Consider the following 15,489-nt stretch of genomic DNA (forward strand, 5'->3'; position numbering starts at 1 on the left):
TTTTTAGTCCCACAGAGAAAAGGCCTCCTGTCAGCAGCGTTAAACATACCAGCAGTAGGTGAGACACAAGGGGGGGAATAAATCTCCGTTATCTTTTAAGGAGTGTAGCTGAAGCAACACATTTACAGTATTAAAAAAAAGACGGAGTGGCTAAGATACACATTGATTTTTCCTGTAGGGGTGGAAGAAAACATTAAAGGTTGTTGTGTTTAGTATTTCAGCTTGCTTCCCTAAAGAAAAATAATGCTTACATAGTGATTATCTTGGGAATAACTAATGATATTTGACTTAATTATCCCCAAAGAGCCACCTAAACTTATTTATAAATTCCCTGACTGCACTGTGGGGCACAAAATGCTCATGGTTGCTAAAACTAAAAATGAATCAAGATAGTTTCATAATTAAGTAGTTATTAAAGTCATTTTCTAAAGTAAAATGCCAAACATTTGCTGGTTTCAGATTCTGAAGTGACAATTTGTTGCTTTTCCAAGTTTTAAATTACTGTAAGTTGAATATATTTTGGGGTTTGGACTGTTGGTCGGACAAAACAAGCAAATTTGAAGATGTTGCTTAGGTTCTGGGACATTTTAATGGACATTTTTATAGGCTAAACCGTTTAACGAGTATGTGAGTGATTATTACACTTCCATAAAGGTGGGAGGTTAATTAAAAAAAGAATAGTCAAAACGGCTGTGTGGTATTCTGCATTGACATGTAAAGTTGGTAAAGTACCCTTTGAACCTACAGATTAATCGATAATCAAAATAACCGGTACTTGCAGCTCTACATTCAATATCATGCTTTAAGTAACATGAAGGCCCCTAGGCATCTGTATGAAAGCTTCCTAACATGAGCACCATTGATGGCTCCACACAGATCCGGTCATGAGGCTAGCCTTCCTGACCCCTGACCCTTATGGAAGACAACAAAAAGGCAACAAAAAAAGCCACAAAACACATCCTGTTTTAATCCCTGCTCCGACTTTGTTTTACACTCCTGCTGATATCGTCACTGAGTTCGGCTGCTGCTTGTACGACTCCCTCCCTCCCTTTACCCCTCTCTGGCTATCACACTGGAGAAGTCGGTGACAAACTGATCAAAGCTGCAATGACGCATGGTTGGGGGGTACTGGAGCAGGAAGAAGAAGGGACAATTTGTTCACTTCTACAAGGACATGTGGAGAGTGAGACAAGAGATGTATAGAGAAAGGATTGCTGGAAGACAATGAGAGGGTGGAAAAATGGTGCAGGAGGCTGTTTTTATAATGACAGAGGAGGAATGAGAAAGCGTAGGATTTGAAAAGCCAAAAAAGGAGGAAAGATAAAGACGGTAACAGCTAGGTCCAGATCTGGAGAAATTAATGAGACTGAGCTCAGAGATAGTGAGGTAGGAAGGTGAGAGGCTGCAGGCTCCATGCCAGCTCTCCACTCCAGTCAACCAACAATGGGCAGAGGGAGCGTGACGCTCTCTCTGGGCCCGTCCAAACGTTCACCGAACCACATAAATCACAGATTAACACTGGGCTCCTCTCCAGCTACCCCCACTGTACGTCAACACAGATCTTAAATGCACAGGATGCACAACAGAATACTAATGAAGGATTGATAGGATGTGAATTAGAGCCCCATGTGTGTTGAGATAAGAAAGTAAGAAAAAGGATGCAGGATCATGTTCAAACAGGATGACACTGCTTCTACCTGATGTTGAAAAAGGAATAGGATTTGGCAAAAAGAGGATTTCAGCGCTCCTCCTCACTTGAGAAGATTACTTGTTCACCACGTGTGGCTGACTTTTTGAATTTGATCAGTTTACCAGCCTTATATGGCTGACACAGTGAGAGACGATTAGGATGACTAAGATCACTTGAATTTCTAGAATTTAAAATATTCTTGGGAAAAAGGTAGTTTATAGCTAAAAGATTGGAAAACAAGTCAAACATATAAAAAAAAAAACACATTGACAAGTGGTGGTGATAACACTGCCACCATAACACTGTCAGAAAAACACCATACACACAAAGACTGACTCTCTTTTTAGCTCTTGCATACTGCATCTTCCAAGTACTATTGTCCATGTCATATGGTTCACCCTTTGGGTTGTCATTGCTTATGAAAACATATGAAATAAGATTTATTGTACTGGATCTCGACTGGTGTGGATTATCGCCAGATACCTCCGATGTCTAATGTGCGTATAAACCAGGTACCACTGCAATAATATGCACAGAAAATACTACAGAACAAAGGATGAGATCTCTCTATGACTCTAGTTTATGTGGCAGAGTCGACTCTTAGTTACATGGCTGTTGTGTTTTCTTGCAACCTAAATGGTACTGTTGAGAGGAGTGATAGCATGAGTTGTGTTAAAACACAGTACACATACTACACTATAAACCTTTGAATTCATGAGCAATAGAACACAGCCTTGCTCAATTCAATACACTCAGGGGCTTTATTTCTAACGCTACAGTTACTTGGTCTGGCTCACGGAGGCAATTAGGTAACTTTGCGTTGCGCTCCGTGAACCGTGTGTTGAAATGGCAATTACGAAATGCTGATATACAGTACATTTACTCCACTGTGGTTTAATAATAGCACACGTGGAGTGAGTCATAAAGAAAGACTCATTAAGTGAATGAACTGACTCAGTAATGCTAGTTACTCAGCAGTAACGTTGTTTGTCTAAAGTTGGCTAACATTAGCCACCATACATGCCTGGCCATACCAGACCAAGTAAGCTAACTGTAGTTTAGCAGTGAAGCACCTGAGTGTATCACACTCCATCTCAGAGACATAACTCAGTTAAATATGAACACAAAGACATGATACACATATACTATAGATTTCCAAGGATATTATTATCCCAAAATCCATCCACTTAGAAATCGCAGAAAGAAATGCCCCTTACAACTCCAGAACTTGCCTGAGAATCATCGCATTTTGAAGTTTTCTTCAGTATCAAAGTAATTCAGTGATAGTTGTCTGTATCCAGAAGGTCATTTTTACAGTTCATTGTCCGTCTGGTTTTATTTTCTAAAAAAGCTTGTAAAACATCAACCCTGTTGTCTACAGTCAATTTCATGAACATAATTTTTTTTCAGGAAAAACTGGGCTATTAGAATATTTGTGCTGCAGTGAGGTCACTTGAATGTAAAAAAAAGGTTGTATGACCTTAATATATAAATAAATGAAACGGAACATGAATCTCACAGATATGTATCGATATCACACACAGATCAATAAAAGCTAAGCCAATCTCCTGTCTAAATCAGTTCCCATATGTATTAGGAGTCACACTGTGAAGAAATAAACCTTATAACTTATACAGTTGACAAAATATATAAATTTTTTCAAAAAAAGTCCAGTCGCTTTTGCCCTCATGACATTCACTTATACCAATAATCAAAATAATAATGTCATATTTGATGAAATCACACACACAGCAATGTTCTAAAACAGTTCTCCTATATATTTGGAGTCACGCAGTGCAAAAATAAACATAATGAATATTATAACTCATGTAAAAGGACAAACTATTTACATTCCTTCAAAAAAGGCCCAAATGTATGTCAAATCTCAAAACATTCTTCTCTATAGAACGGTAATAGACTGGAGTGATCTATCTTTCCACTATATAGTCTTTGTTCTCGCTCAGATTAGCTGGAGTGATCTAACTTTTCCACTCCATATAGTCTTTGTATGACGGACCTGCCTTCCCATTGGTTGAAAGACGTCAACACAATCTTACAAAGCATTATGGGAGATTTATGGTAGACGGTAGCACTGAAAGCTAGCGGCAGAAATGACCGAAAACGTGATAAATGATGGACATCAAGTGGATAAATCTAGGATATAAGAGTTTGGATTTATTGCTGAACAACTCCGAAAAGAGGCACTAGTTCAAGGCTGGATAGAAAACCTTCTGTAAAGGCTACAAAGACACCCCCGTGATGGCTAACTCCTTAGCTTTTAGCAGGAAAAGTCGGTAAGTAGCTACATTAAACCGTTGTCAAATTATCTAAATATTAATCAGAGGTGCTGTTCATCGTCGTGGACGATGCCTTAGGGTTCTGAGGGTGCCATTTAGACAAAATGTAAAGAAAAACAAGCTAAACAACGTAGCTCAAGTGGTTGCAGCATGTACTGTTAGCTCACTGAATCCATGGCAACTTTAGACTACCTGTTTACAGGCCCCAAAGCATTAGGGAACTGTATTACCAAAAGTTAGAGGATGACTACCCCCAAAAAACAAGTAAGACCAATAATAATAATACTATCAGCTACAAAATTCATGAATATTAACTTCTTCCATGTTTGTTGACACAGTTGTTTAAAAGAAATTGCTCATTATAGGTGAAATTCAATTTAAAAATGTTACAATTGCTTCCAATATACTAACAACTACTGTAGCCTATTATTTGTGAAAACTAATATCATAAAATGGAATAATACCTTAATTAAAACATGCAGCCTTAATAATAATACCCTTTTACAATTGTGTCTCTGCAACAACAATGACCGTCCATACAGCCTTGCAGAATACATGTTCATCGTCAAGTCATCTTATCGCACATGATCAGCCATTCATGTGACAGGCTCCATTTAACACAGAAACACAAATTCAGCATGATGTTCACTCATCACTCCCCCTCCCTCAGAGCTCCTCGTCCCGCCACAGCCATCTCAGGTTTCTGTGCCACTGTGACAGACTCTGGGTTTATAAATAGCGATAAGCACCATGTCAGCCATAAAAGGGACTGGCTTCTTTCGAGGCACCTTGGGACAGCACAGTGATCACAAACTGCAGCATGTGGTACACCAGCTTTACTGCACAGCCAGGTCAGGAAAACTTAATATTGTTTGTGTGTGGGCCACATTGTATGGTAAAATCCAAATCCGTCTGGCATATAAACGGTTTTAACCAATAATAGAATAAAACAGAGAAGGACATCCAAATGAGAGTTGGTAACCTTCCAAACTTGACTGAAATTTACCAGTGATGGTCAGGAAAAATGTGTTAACCTTAATACTATACTCTAACTAGGGTTTCCCTCGGACAGATGAGGGAGTATGGATACTTATACCTCTAGTTCTAGTGCACTGCATTTCCCAGAATTTCTTTTTAAAAGGCTCCCGAGAACAGTGTGACAGCTGTGGGTTGTATGGATGTAGAGGGACTGACAGAAAGAAGCGACATGGAAAAAAACATGAAAACAAAAAAACATCAACAATAAAATGGTCCCAGAAATATGAGGTGGGTCACATTTTCCAGTAGATCTTCTCATTTATTTAAGTTTTTCTTACTATGGGCTTGAACAAACGCGTGGCTGCATTTTTTTAATGCCTTTGCACACAGTTTTAGAGTATTTTGGGTGGTCAAAATAAGCCTAATTTAGCTCAGTTATAGATGAAACAGCTTATTCGGAAAGTAAAGAAATGCATCTTTAAGGGGCATCGTGGCCTAGTGATTGAGACGCATGCCATATACTGTGATTTCGATGTTCCTGGTTCATTTCCAGCATGTCATTCCCCCTCTTTCCCCCTTTGTCACCTCTCTACTGTCAACTTTTGAATAAAGAATCTCCCAAAAATACTAATGACTTGATCTTAACAATGGCTCTTTTCTATTAAAAGTGTCCCAGTAATTCATGGTTTCTGCGTCTACATGGCCGCAAGGATCCACAACCTAAATTGAATTCAGCCATCATTTATTTTATGTGACATGTCAAAATGTCTTCTGTTAAAAAGGCCTATTGCCAGTTTTCGACTTTTTCTGAAAGCTCCAATGTTTCGATTTTGTAGTCTACCCCATTTATATCAATGAGGCAGACTAAATTACATAACATTCATGAACTGTTGTATTAGACTGCATTAGTTTTAACTAATATAGGTGTACATAATAAACTGGCAACTGAGTGTATATTGTAAAGAATGTATTCAAAGTTGCTCACTTCAATCCTAACATGGGATTGAGAAATTAAATGACATCAAACTGCTTACATGTGCCTAGTTTGGGATGCATTTGTATATTCTGGAGAAATTAGTTCAATGCTGTAATAAAATAGTGAATTTTAAACTATACTATATTAAAAGGCTACTATGATTTTGTTCTGATTGTAGGTACAGTGAATATGAAAAATATTAAAAGTAAAGCATCTTTTTAATCCGTCTTAATTTTAAAGGTGGAGGGGAGCAGTTGTGTGAAGAAGGTCAGACTCTATTGTTTGGAGTTATGTGCATGAGAGAGCCAGTATGTAGTATGTGACGCGTGCGTGTGTGCGTGTGTGTGTGTGTGTGTGTGTGTGTGTGTGTATATGTATATATATATATATATATATATATATATATATATATATATATATATATATATGTATATGTATATGTGTGTGTGTGTGTGTGTGTGTGTGTGTGTGTGTGTGCGCATGAGTGGGACATGTTGGATCTGGGTCAGGCCAACCTCAGGAATCCCTGGCATCCACATTCCCCTTGCATGTGTTTATACAGCAAATGTGTGTCTTTTGTACTGTATGTGTCTACATGGTCTGCATGTGCTCAAGGGATTAAATTCATCCCAAAAAAGATTGAATACTGTATATGAAGTCAAAGAAACAGGACAATATCAGATTGATTTCACTTCCACAAAATGCACAAACTCAGATTAATCTGACAATTTGTTAATTTCACAACCGTCTGCAGGATTTACAGTATCTGATTGCGTACACATTGTTAAAGAGCAAATGTGGCCTTGATGCACGTCTCCACCACCTCCTGTCTGTGGATATAAAAAAAATCGGAAATGCTCTTGGGGAACAAGAATCCACACCCCAGGGAAAAGCAGAGGAAGAACATTGGTGGTGCTGAGAGAAACAACTGCCAAAACACACGCCTCCGGTTTGGAGTGTGGAGAGCTATAACCAGGGAGCGTGTGTGAAATGTTCACAAAAAAAATAATACAAGTAAATATTCATTTTACACCGATTTATACCTTTACAGCAGGAAAATGGTATCTGTTGTAACAAACGGAAAATCCACTTCCCTAACTCCATCTCATGACAAACAACAATAGCACCCAAAAGAGTAACCCAAAAGGTCACTGAGTCCTAATTCAACCATGCATGAGATAAAAAAGCCAACAAATAAAATGGCAACCCCACAACTGCCTCTGAAGTCACAGGAAAACCTCAGGCCTCACAAAACAAATGCTTCACAAGCCTTTGAACCCCTCAGATAGTCCCGTTACGCTGTGAGAGGTCACCAGAACCAACAGCTGTGTTTGTAATGAGTTCCAGGTCGCAGCAACATGCAACAACCACATGCACAGCTACTAATCACTGTCACAGAAGAAGAAATGGGGCTTATTTGTACCAAGGAGGTAAGCTTCGCTTCAGAGCTCGAACCTCCTATTGCGCCATTTTGATGCTACAAAGCACCCAACGTTATCACCCAACGTTAGCATCCCATTGACTGCCATTCATTTTGACGTCACTTTGACAGCGAATAACTTTACATCTGAAGCGTTTAAAGACTTTATTTGTCCATTGTTTATTTCTAAAGAAACACGACAATGTATAAAAGGCTCCATTACCTTATATCTCACGTTATGGTGCGACTTACTGTCGCATAGTAGAGGAATTACCGTATAGTACAGGAGAAGCTTGCAGGCAGTTTTGTCTCACATTAGCTGTTTACATTGAATTACTAATGTTAACCAGCATTTTAGTTAGCAATAATTAGCCTGTGTCCATGTTATCTCCTTACATATACCTACGCTCTCCGTCTCTGTAAGATTGGGAATGATTGAGATTTCTCTTGGCACAGCTACCAGAAGACTTACAAGTTTCAGACACGTTGCTCACGTCACATTTACGTCGTCTCTCTCAGTTGGAGGCTGCGCAGTAACGCTCAGCGCTCACCGGAAAAGTGCTTCTAATGGCCTTCACTGGTCTCCGTCCAGAGCAACGGGATCTGTTGGTCCATTCTTATATACTGTCTATGATTTGTACTGATAATAGAAGAGAATCCTTCATTTTAAAGCTAGGTTTCAATTATGGACACTGCGTCAGCTGTTATGAACAATGCAGCGTTTTCTCTTTGGAGTCTGGCTAGAAGTCAACATAGTTGATTGTTCGCTAAGTCACGCCACTGTTAGCTACTGTGGCTACGCCTGTCAAGGTTTCCCTTTTTTTTTAAATGGAGTCTTTGTTTTCATACAAAATGTGAGCTTCTCATTTCTAGCTGACAACTAAGTTGTTGGTCTCTTCTATACAAACACAATTTCTCCCCTCACAAATGTTTTATCTGGAACAACATGAACATCATATATAGAAACAAGACTCTCTTTATAGAAAACTGGTTTAAACATGATATTCTACTGGTATCCCAATTATTAAATTACTCAAATCAAATTTTAACTTATGACGACTTCACCCATAAATTTAATTTCCATCCTCCAAGAAAAGAATTTGATATTGTAACCAGAGCTATACCTCATGGGATCATCACCCTACTTAGAGATGAGACAGATTTGGATCAATTTAATATATCTTTCTCCAGCAGTGTTTCAATAAATGGTCTATCTTTTCTAGACAGAAAAGTCAACAACAAAGTAATAAAAGACGTTTTATGTGCAAAATCCATCCCTGCCTCCAGATACAAATGGTCCCCCTTATATGAAAATATTACGGTTTTTATCAGCTGCTGCTAGCTAGCATATGCTAATGCTCATGCTAAAAGTTGAAAAGATGTCTGTCTCCAGCAGACTTTTTAATGTTTCCAATTGGCTTTTAAAAAAAATAGGAATCCTGTAAAACTGTCTTAAATATGCACATACTTGCCTGATATGATGCTAAAAGATGGAGGCTAAGGCTAACAGGCCCCAGGCAAAAACATCCTCACCAGTAGATGGTCCAAAGTAGATTTGAAAATCTTCATGGTTAGATAAGGTAAATGAGAAAACATGCCCTTTTCTGTAATTTGGGTGGTCTGTCTCTCCGAACAACCAAAAATTGGAGTGATCCTGACACAAGATGCTGTATAATAATAGAAGGAAGGAATAGTGAAGGACCATTCTCTTGTTATCTTAACCCCTCCCGTCTCTTCATACAGGATAAGCTATTAAGAGTTACAAGTAATATGAAGGGTGTATGGGTCTGAACATGAGAGCTAAAATAGATTTAGTCAGAATGGAGATCTCCAGATGCTTTTAAACACAAAGAAGTGGGTTACCCAGTCACAAAGATACAACAGGGACAAGCATAAATCATATATGGATAATCTATTATTCACTTTTTCCTGCTTCTCTATTCACCAGCTCAGGGTTGATACTAAAAAAATAAGGTTGAAGGTTATGCAGCGAGAAAGGGAACATTTCTGAACCATTTTTAAATGACGAGGTACTGCTGAAAAAAAGCTTTTCTTCCAGTCGGGGAGAAAATAGCTCTGGCGGGGTTTGTTGTGACTGAGGCTGTAGTCAAGGAGCTCCACTTCCTCCAGTCATGATCTCATCATTAGGTCATCATCTTTACGACATAGCAACACCAAGCAAGACACATGATGTAAATAAGCAACAAGTTACCACAAAGTCTTTGCGTTAAAGGCACACAGAAGGAGGCAATAACAATAAAGCAGCTACAGACATACTCAGTCATTCACACACACTATTTAAGGTTGTAGGGTAACAAACAGAAGTTTGGCTTCTAAATGACAAAGAGACGGAAAAGAGATAAAGTTAGCCCTGGGGGTGCAGGTTTAAGGCAAAGTTGTTGTGCAGCTGCCTGTGTTGAGAGAACATTTAACATTTGTGAATTTTGGCTTCTTTTTTTTAATTAAAAATAACAAGGTATCAAGGTATTGAAATGTTGTGATTATTGGCAAAACTCGTGTCAGCATTTCAGCCTTGTACAGCACCACTGAAAAAAAGAAGTCACTAAGTGATTTGCCTAAATAAAAGTAAAGAGATATTATCAGAGAAACACTCAGTTACATAAAACAGAGAAGTTAAGTGGAACAAAAGACAGAAACAAAATGCAAACAGAGATCTGCAGTAAAAAATAGACTCACTGCAGCTGATGCATGTCTGTTCTGTTTATTTCTCTCATTACCGCAGCCTTCTTCAGACACCCAGCACATACTGCATCAGAGTGCAAGAGTCAGAGAATCTTTTTTTGTGTTTTTACAAAGAACCATACTCCTAATTACATCTAGTCTTTTCTATTCCTTTATTTAACCAACTATTTCTCTAGAGACCTCGCCAAGAAGACAAAGACTCCTAATCAAGTGTATATAGAACACAGCTGCCCCACTACACATAACCACTTGTTTGGGACTCAAAAAGTAGGGCATTACTGTATCTGACTGGCTGACTACTGTTGACCTGGCAGCGTGGTGAGGTTTGATGACGGACTAAGTTTAATCTCAGCTGAGGTCTGGTTTCAGTGCTGCATCACAGCAGGTCAACAAATGACTCTGAGACAGCTGGAAAAAATGAATACATTAACAACAAAAAAGGTATTGTGCTCCATCTCCATTTGACCTGACGTTTTTTTCTTTATCTTTGTAGTTTAACTAATTTCACTAAGTTCAAAAGCTATTATGAAAAGTATAGATATCCTGACACAGGATGACTGTGGGAATCGTAAAAAAAAAAAAATCTTCTTAATGGAAAAACTGGCATGTACCTTGAGGCTAGAGTTGGGCGATATGAACCAAATTAATTCCATGTGTTTAATTTTTTTTAAATTTTTTGCACGATATTTTGAACGTGAAAAAAACTAATTCTTTTGAATGTCATTATTCAATTATTTAATAGTTATTTAATAAAATAAAATAAAAAGTATTTTAATTTGTATAATTTATCGCACCGTTGTGACGAAAAGAGAGCTGAGCCAGAAGGCAAAGCTCTCAATCTACCGGTCAGTTTTCGTTCCTACCCTCACCTATGGTCATGAAGGCTGGGTCATGACCGAAAGAACAAGATCCAGGGTACAAGCAGCCGAAATGGGTTTCCTCAGGAGGGTAGCTGGCGTCTCCCTTAGAGATAGGGTGAGAAGCACAGTTATCCGTGAGGAGCTCGGAGTAGAGCCGCTGCTCCTTCTCGTCGAAAGGAGCCAGTTGAGGTGGTTCGGGCATCTGGTAAGGATGCCCCCTGGGCGCCTCCCTAGGGAGGTGTTCCAGGCACGTCCAGCTGGGAGGAGGCCTCGGGGGAGACCCAGGACTAGGTGGAGGGATTATATCGCCCACCTGGCCTGAGAATGCCTCGGATCCCCCAGTCGGAGCTGGTTAATGTGGCCTGGGAAAGGGAAGTTTGGGGTCCCCTGCTGGAGGTGCTACCCCTGCGACCCGCAACCCGATACCGGATAAACGGACGAAGATGGATGGATGGATGGTATTTTAATTTTCTGTATGTTGTGATAAATTGTTACAATTATTAGTCTTAGTGTTTTGACTTTTTACATCCAGTATCGACAGCTTGACTTGACTTGAATTAATCAATTATTTCATTCCTAAATGCCATGAGGATTAAATACCTCCGTTCAATTAAATCAACAGGAAGAGGGTGCTGCAGCATCAACTCTGTAGTGTTTTGCTTCAAGAACAATCGTTTTGGGGGAAAAAATCAACATGCACACATCCAATCTGGCAACCAAGAGGATGTGTCTGCTCAACTAGGAGAAAACCTGACCAGCTACAGCAAAATTTTACCAGCATCTTGCTGCAGCCTGGTCTTCAGAGAGCTGCAACATAGTATTGGAGCTGCTAGGTCATGGCAACTCGTGTGTGGGTAATGGAAGAAGCCGAGTGGTGTCATTGAAGGAAAGACTGCGTAGGTAATCAATTGACTGGTGCAGCAGGAGACGCTGCATTTTGAACTGGTTTAACGCTGCTCATATGCTGTTCAAAAATAGCCATGTGGAGAGCAGAAAAACAAATGGAGGGGTTTGAAAAGAAAACAGGGCTCTAGAGTGCGACCAAAATTTGTAAGGGTGCGACTAAGATTTTTCCTAGGTCGCACCGGTGCACCTAACGTCCTCGCATCCGCTGCCTCTCCACGAACGAAGCGATGTCGTTTATATCGATATGGTTTAATGTTGCGTTACATGACCCATTCCTTCTGTGTTTGGATCTCTCCTCTGCGCAGCCCCGCCCCCATTCACGCTCACCTGCAACATGGAGAGACACAGCGCCGCCGGTCCACATGCTGACATGTCTTGACATTGTCTACAGTTTTAATTGTTATTAACACAGCTGTATATTGTTAAGTATGAGAGGGAAACCTGTATTGGTACCAGTGTTTCCGCTGGTAACTCTCTGTTATTGCGGCCGCCACGGCGAAAAAAACATTAGAAGTTATTGAATGCAACTAACTTCAGTTCGTTGAGTAGCCTAATAGCGTGTGAGACGGAGCCTGCTGGACCTGGGCGAGAGATGTGACCCATGGCCAGAATATCATAGGTCATAAAAATGCAGCGCAGTGACGATACAGACATTTCATAGCGTACACAAGACGTGTGTAACGCCGCTGACCCGCCAAAGCGCATTCGACCCGTGCTGGACCCATTCATAATGAGTCAGCAGATTATAATATATATCCTAGGCTATTTATTTCAGATAACTTTCATTTACATGTGTTGCAGCTGTATATTTTCAAACTGGTAAAGGAAACCATGTCTTTGCATTTTATTTGAATCACAATCTGTTTTAATAAAAGAGCTTGTGAAAAGTGGCTTTGACTTAAAACTGAACATTTAGCCCACTTTGTAAAAAAATACAGAGCTATATATCGTGTATCCCCATTCAGCGTTAACGGTGACGCGAGGAAAAATTTGGGTGCACCTACATTTTGTGTTGAAATTAGGCACACCAGTGCAACCAAGGCAAAAAGTTAGTCTGGAGCCCTGTCTGACATAACGCCGTATCCTTACACACACAACCAAAAGATTCTCTTTGCAAGGTGTGGGGACTATGCACCATTGCCAGATCTGTTTGAAGTCAAAATGACTGATCACATAAATATGTTTTATTATTATGAGTTTTGTTGTCCTGTCTTCCAGATTAAAATGAGGCTGCAGTCATACAGACTGTTAGTAGCATGCACCAGCCATCATCTGAGCTCTAATATTAGAGCCTGTGGGTCCTGTGACTGAGATGTAGCTACATCAGTGCTGTTATCTCCACACACACACACACACACACACACACACACACACACACACACACACACACACACACACACACACACACACACATATGCCCGCTTGCACACACAAACACAGCAGGAGGAAGGGGGAGTACATCTGTAAGTGAATCCCCTGAGGTTGGAGTGACACATCAACAAAAACATCCAGTACATACTGCAAGGCAGCATGGGTAATGGGGGACAAGTACAGGACAGGAACCACACGGATACAGCTGAATGACTATACCACAATTTTGCTATCATAGGGAATGGTTCCTAAAGTAATACTCAACATTTTCATGTATCATCTCCTTTGAAGAAAGACATTTGAGCTTATGGAGTCTCCTTGGAGCAAGCACAGCAGAAAGCTCCTATTTAACACTTAAGATGAATGCATTAATATCAATCAATTAAACTTTAATTGAACAGTTCAACACCCACAGAAAGAAAATCTGAGTGAACAGCAGAATAAAAAAGGAGAGCAGGAGGGAAGTGCCTCTGGGTTAGCTGGAAAGGCCCTGAGGACAGAAGCAATGCTGTAGTACGCTGTGTAATACATCAAAGTGACTCTTCATCTGGAACATTTAAGATACATTCAAGTGCAGCACCGGGTTTAATGGCCAAATTCATGTGACTGTTCCCAGTAACTACGGCTGGATATCAGACCTCAGTGCTCTTTTGGTACCGATCGAAAAGTAGTGCAACTAGCAATTATTTTCATCATCAATTAGTCTGCAAATTATAGTTTGGTCGGTAAAATTTCAGAATAGAGAAAGATGTCCATCACACTTAATCAGAATCCAATGTGACGTCGTCAAAGTACTACAGTTTTATCCAGTCAGCAGTCCAAGACCTAAATATATTCAGGTTACTAACACATGAGACAAAGAAAAGCAGCAAATCTTCATAATGCAGAAGCTGGATACAGGAAATATTTGGCATTTTTGCTTGAAAAAACTGACTAAAATGTAATTACTAAAATAGTTGCTGATTATTTCTGCTTTAATCTTGATTAATTATTCTTTCTTTCAGTACTTCCAGATTTGAATCAAAATCTTGCCAATCAAAATTAAAATGTAATTAAAAATAGATTAAATTAGTTAAAGGTCCCATGGGATGAAAATGTCACTTTATGAGGTTTTTTAACATCAATATGAGTTCCCCCAGCCTGCCTATGGTCCACCAGTGGCTAGAAATGGCAATGGGTGGGCCGGCCTCTGGCTCACCCAGTGAGAGCGTTTGCCCCATGTTGGCTGAGTCCTGCAGCGGCGCGAGTTCGAATCCGCCCTTCTGCCTTTGCTGCGTGTCATCCCCATCTCTCTCCCCCTTTACTGTATATCCACTGTCACTATACAATAAAGGGAAAAGCCCCCAAATAATTATCTTTATAAAAAACACAGAAATGGCGATAGGTGTAAACCGAGCTCAGGGTATCCTGCTCTGCCTTTGAGAAAATGAAAGCTCAGATGGGCCGATCTGGAATCTTCCCTTTATGATGTCATAAGGGGAAAGGTTACCCCCCCTTTCTCTGCTTTGCCCACCCAGAGAATTTAGCCCGCCCATGAGAGAGAGACATCATGGCTTTCAAACGAGCAAAGTGGCAGTTGGTCAAGGCCACACCCCCACCCTCCACCCTGCCCCCCCCCTTTCTCCTCCTCAATAGCATTTAAAGCTACAGACACAGAAATGGCACATCCTAAGTAAAGCTCATTGTGGGACTGGCTCTAGTGGCTGTAATTCTGCACCAAGGCTGAATTTCGGGAAAGAGACTTCAGATACAGTATTAGGGGGAAACTAAGGTCTATATAAAAGAGACTTCAGATACAGTATCAGGGGACCACTAAGGCCTATATAAAAGAGACTTCAGATACAGTATCAGGGGACCACTAAGGTCTATATAAAAGAGACTTCAGATACAGTATTAGGGGCCCACTAAGGCCTATATAAAAGCATCCAAAAAGCAGCATGTCATGGGACCTTTAACAATGCCAGATAGGGCATGGCCTTGGTGGAGGTCTGCACTCTGCGAGTTCCCTTCTAGTTAATCTTAGGGTTTGGTTTTAAAGTCAAAGTCAAGTTGCAAGTCTTTTTTTGATTTAGTTAAATCAAGTCTAAAGTCATCAGATTGATGACTCAAGTCCACACGTCTTCTTATCAACATCACACAACAGTGATTTAACAGCAACGGTTATAAACAGAGAAAGAAACCGGTAGATATATGCAGTCAGCATAAGCACTAAGAGTACGAAAGTGATATTTAGGAAGTGGACGACAAAAATATCATGATTGAAAACTGGGTAATTTTGGATTAACTGT

At 40.0% G+C, this 15,489-nt stretch overlaps 1 protein-coding gene across 7 annotated transcripts in view; it reads right to left on the reverse strand.

The window, feature by feature from the left end:
* Nucleotides 1-15,489, reverse strand: part of LOC144528871 (uncharacterized) — a 42,387-nt gene that overhangs the window by 22,144 nt on the left and 4,754 nt on the right. The window lies entirely within an intron of this gene.

Source organism: Sander vitreus, chromosome 14 (genome assembly GCF_031162955.1).
Source record: "Sander vitreus isolate 19-12246 chromosome 14, sanVit1, whole genome shotgun sequence".
In the NCBI taxonomy this organism is placed as follows: Eukaryota; Metazoa; Chordata; class Actinopteri; order Perciformes; family Percidae; genus Sander; species Sander vitreus.